The sequence below is a fragment of the Pteropus medius genome, unplaced genomic scaffold (genome assembly GCF_902729225.1).
Source record: "Pteropus medius unplaced genomic scaffold, Ma_sr-lr_union100, whole genome shotgun sequence".
Taxonomy (NCBI): domain Eukaryota; kingdom Metazoa; phylum Chordata; class Mammalia; order Chiroptera; family Pteropodidae; genus Pteropus; species Pteropus medius.
Window position 1 is genome coordinate 3,136,572 of NW_024344241.1, and position 5,439 is coordinate 3,142,010.

At 39.4% G+C, this 5,439-nt stretch overlaps 1 pseudogene; it reads right to left on the bottom strand.

Annotated features, from left to right (window-relative positions):
- Positions 1-4,593: 4,593 nt before the first annotated feature.
- Positions 4,594-4,712, bottom strand: LOC120607751 (uncharacterized; annotated as a pseudogene).
- Positions 4,713-5,439: the final 727 nt, after the last annotated feature.

The following is a 5,439-nucleotide window of genomic DNA, read 5'->3' on the forward strand; positions in this document are numbered from 1 at the left end:
GGGCTGCTCATCCCCTCCTTCCAGGAGCAGGAGGGGCCTTCAGAAGACAGTCCTTTTGAGTTCTTTGCTGTCCCATAGGTCATTGGCAACTCATTCAGGATGCATAATTATCTGAATGACAATACAATGTATGTGTTATAGCTATCTCCCATAAGGCCTCCCCTGGCAAAGTAAACTCAAGTCAAAGCAAACATATTCTTTTAAAGTCCTTTTGAGGGGGATGACTGATGTGCCCTCTTATCTTCTATCTGTGGAGTGTGAACACCTAGTCCACCTACTTTCCTTCCCCTCTCCCACAAAAAGAAAGAAAATAAAAAGGAAAGAAAAAATGTCCCTTTGTCCTATGTTGGTACTGCTCTCACGGTGGGTCATTTCCTACACTGGGTTATAGTAATTGGTGTCCTTGTCTGTCCTCCCCCGCTAGACTGTGGTTCTCTAAGCAGGATCTGTGCCTTTTAATAATGACTTCATCTTGTGTTTGTCTGTCTTTTGACACATACTGTACCTTCTGTATCCATCATGTCAGTGGACCCTCACTTTGTGAGGGAAGTGAAGAGGGCATTACCATTATATACTTATTTGGTAAATGAGAATTAAATACCTTGCCTCAAGTAATAGGCAATAATGGTTTTGCACACCATTAGAGCAGCTTCAAGCTCTGGCTCTGCTAGCTTCTCCCTCTGTGGCCTTATGAAGGATAATTTATCTCTCCAAGCCTTGGTTTTTTTCATCTACAATAGGTAGAAAACATTTATTTCATAAAATTACTGTGAGGCTTGAGATAGTTGATGTGTATGTGTGTGTGTGTGTATGTGTGTGTATACATACACATACATATAATCTTTTAGCACAGCATCTTTCACATAGCAAATGCTCAATAAGTGTTAGATATTACTGTGAATAGAAAGCCTGAGTCTTGCTCCTTTGTGATGTTATTCATTATTATTTATTGAGCAATTATATGTGCTACCTCTGAGTTATGTGTCTTGCCCCAGTTAATTTTCATAAAACTGTGAATTTTTCCCTCCTTTATTTTATAGATAAGGAAATGGAGACCCAGAAAGGTTAAATTCTTAACCGAGGTCACCCTGCTGTTAAGTGACCCAATTAATATTTAAATCCATTTTTTGCTAACATTTATGTTTGTGCTTGTCACCATTATGCTAAGTTGTCTCCCCAGGTTTGTCATGCTTCTACTCTCTATAGGGCCTGATCTCAGTTCTGGATTTAAAGGTAGTCAAAAATGACCTTTAAGCTCTGTCCAAGTGAATTGGACAGACTTTCACAATTTGGTTTATTTGTGAGCCACCTAAGGGTGCAAAGAAAGATGAGTTATGGCTACAAAAGAGTCAAGATCTGTGCTCATTTCAGCCCTTAGCAAGTGAGTGGTCTTCCACCTGCTCAGCTGAGAGCTAGGTCATGTCTGTGACCCTAGGTCTACCTACTTCCTTGAGAAGCAAACTCTTCTGTTCCTGGTCTAGTTTCTACTGCTTAGCAGCCAACAGGAGGCTGCCAGGTCCACCTAACTGGCGCCTAGAAGATGCTCAAGAAATATCACCTGCAAGTGAATACATGAGCTAAGCCCCATGTTATATGTGCAGCACATGTAGGAATTTTGAAGGGAGAGATCTGAAGGGATACAAAAAAATTATAGACCGTCCCTTTTGAGTGACGTGACTCAAAAGCATTTTGTTTAGAGACCCGAAGGAAGCTAATATTAATAATACTGACTAGTTATTAGGTACTCTGCCAGATGTGTTCATCATCTTTCCTCATTAAATATTCTCATAGCCGCAATGATAACGACCCTCTGTTGGATGCAGAGTGTATTATAATTATGGGGAACGGAGTGATTAAAAATTACGGTCTTGTGTCAACTGTGATCTGTCCCTCTACTGTGTGCAGAACTGTGAAGGAGTTGAAGGGGGAGTGCAGCCTCCTTCCCCCAGGCCCTCCTGCCTAGAGCTTTGCCCTGTGAAATTACAGTGATTTCCCCCGCTTGGAGTCTGAGAGTACAAGGATCCAAAACTTGCTTTAGCCCAAATCATATAATTAATTCCATGGTGGAGTTAGGATTAAATTGCACTTCTGTCTAGCTTTCCCCACTACTACACATTGCCATATAATGTTTCATGAACTGAAGCCTAAAGAGAATTGGATTTATTTCTAACTTTACTGTTGACTAGTGTGTCACCCTGATGAGTCTTTTTTTTTTTAATTAAATTTATTGGGGTGACATTGGTTAATAGAATTATATAGGTTTCAAGTGTATAATTCAATGCTGCATCATCTATATAATGCATTGTGTGTTCACCACCCAAAGTCAAATCTTCTATCACCATGTATTTGCCCAGCTTTACCCTCATCTTCCTCCCCACTCCCCGCTTTCCTTCTGGTAACGACTAAACTATTGTCTGTATCTATGAGTTTTTGTTTGTTTTGTTCATTTGTTGCGTTCCGTTTTATATCCCACATATGAGTGAAATCATATGGTTACCTTCTCAGTCTCTTGGTGTTTTTCTGTTTCACCTGAAGGAAGCCTGTCTTCACTTGGCCCATGCTCTCAGACCAAAGTGGGAGGGCACAAAAGAGGAATAGTTCCATGTCTTCTGAGGTACTTAGAGGTCAAGATTATATTTAATACAAAATGAGCTCGCTACCCTGAAAATATTTGAAACTGATGAGAGCTGAGAAATTAAATTAGCACAGAAGCAAATCGGATTTTTGGAATGTGTAATCTGTCTTTAAGACTCCAAACTTTGGGATAGAAATATTTAAATAATTGAGTGTGTTTACTTTCTTTCATTTTTTTATTGAGATGTTTGGCAGCATATGAATTAGATTATGAATCTTGTTTTCTCAATGTGTGGTTTTGCTTGCATACATGTCCTTAGCATGGAATAGATGCTCAAATAGTACTTGTTAAATTCATGAAAAATGTAGCCTTGCCTGCTAATTATTTTATTGTCCTAGAATATACATAACAGAAAATTTACCATTTTAACCATTTTTAAGTGTTCAGATCAGTGGCATTAAGTACATTCACAATGTGAAACCATCACCATCATCCATCTCCAGGACTTTTTCATCTTCCCAAACTGAAACTCTGTACCCATTAAACACTAACTCCACATCCCCTTCTCCTTGCAGCCCCTGGCAATCACCGTTCTACTTTCTGGTGAATTTGATTACTCTAGGTACCTCATATCTGTGGAATCAAGCAGTATTTATTTATTTATTTTTTAGAACTGGCTTATTTCACTTAGCATAGTATCCTTAAAGCTTAATTATGTTATAGCATGTGTCAGGATTTCTTTCCTCTTCAGGCTAAATAATATACCATAGTAGGTATACATCACATTTTGTGTATCCATTCATCAGTTGATAGACACTCAAGTCGTGTCTGCATATATGGTGAATAGTGCTGCTATCACTTTCAGTTTATAGATGAGGCCCCTTTGTTTCCATCCTAGCTCCTGCTTTCAATTTTGCCTGCTTATTTTCATATCCTGTGTCATCTTTAGCACTGAGAATTAATACTTTTTCTAGTCTCCCAGAATAGCATTTTGGGGTCCTCTTTCAATATTGTATCATAAAGCCAAGCGAAAAACTTGATTGGAAAAATGTTTCTGACGGTAAACTTGTGGGCAAGCTATTTTGCTTCCTGCTTTGAATCTTGCTATTAAATTGCCCACTTTTAATTCTGTCAAGACATTGATCTTTCTGTTTACTTGCCAACGTGTGGTTTGTAGGGGAGGCTGTGCAGGGTGGAGTGGCCCATTCCTGTGCGATGCTGGGGCTCCCGGCTCTTCTGCCCTTAACGTTCTGCACGTGTTCTCTGCTGCATCACTGTCACTTCTGTCCCTGTATTTCAAATGGAGCTTCCAAAGCCCGGAGCAGTCGCCTGGTTGAGAAATTAAAACAAGAACAACAACAACAACAACAACAACAACAACACCAACAACAAAACAATACTTAAAGAATAGCTCAGGTTTATTTAACTCTAAAAGGTTTGACTTTATTCAGGTCTCAATCGTAATGCTTCATGAATCTTTCCAACTGGGTATCTTTTGGCATTTCAGTTTCCCTGAGCCCTACACCCTTGGTTTGGGGGTGGGGGAAGGGAGGTGTCCTGCCTTGTGCTTCATCACAGTAAAGTTATTCTGGGTCTCAAAAGGCCTCATAAATCTGTTCCCCAGATGGAAGTCTCCATAAAAGGCTCCTCTCTTTGTGCAAGTCTCAAATTTCCCTTCAATTTAAATTCAACAAATGAATAATCAAATGGATGAGGTAAATTGTAATACCGAAAACATCTTTTTTGAGGTAAATTGTAATACCGAAAACATCTTTTTTAATAAGTGAGCGCTTGTGAATTCTGACCTTCCTCCTTAGTTTATGTGTAGCCACGTCTGTGGCAGGTTAACTGGCAATTCCTCAGAAACAAAAGTCAAGGATAAGCCGAAGGCCGTTAACCAACACACGGCTTTGAGTGAGCAAAATGTCAGCAAGTCTCAATATTTTAATTACTTCTTTTCTTCCTTCTTTCCTTCGTTCGTTCGTTCATTCCTTCTTTCTTTCTTTTCTTTTTTTTTACGCCTATAGCACCTGGTTTTCCTAGGTGGTCTCCCATCGAAGTACTAACCAGGTCTGACCCTGCTTAGCTTCCGAGATCAGACAGGATCAGGTGTGTTCAGGGTGGCATGGCTGTAGACTTAATTACTTATTTCTTAAAAGGAATTTCATAACACAAGTTTGAGTTTCTTGGGAGTAGTTTATAAGAGCCTAAGATTTTTTTTTTAAAGAGGAAAGTTAAGGGAAAGGTAGACCCAGAGGCACAGGACTCACTGGTTGACCTTGGGAGTGAAAAAGGTGACTTTGGAGTGAAGGACAGGGTCTCAAGGTGCTGGTCGTGGTTCCTGCTCTACAGACCCAGTGAGGCATTGTGGTGCTTTTAGGACTGGTGGCCTGGTGCTATGTGCTGCCACAGGGCACTGGCTAATGACACTGTGCAGGATTGCAAGCTTCGAACTGTCCCCTAAATCAGAAGCCTTGCAGCAACCTGGGGCTGGATCTTCCTTCTGCCTGGTACTGCTGCTTTGCATTACAGATGTGTGTGTGTGTGTACTCTTCTACCGGATACATAATTCTCTCGGCCTTTTATGATTTTTTTAAATTATAAAAGTACCACATATTGATTGAAACAATTTTATTTTATTTAGTCTTATTTTTTATTCAAAAAAATTTATTTTATTTTATTTTTTATGATGATATTGGTTAACGAAATCCAATAAAGATTGAAACAATTTTAAGCAATGAAGAATAGCATAAAGAAAAAACTTAATTATCTCCCTTCCTTCTGGTTTCTCCCCATCATAGAACTGGATGTGAATCCTGTTGTTTTCCTGCTTTATAGAAACACAAACCATATATCTTATTATC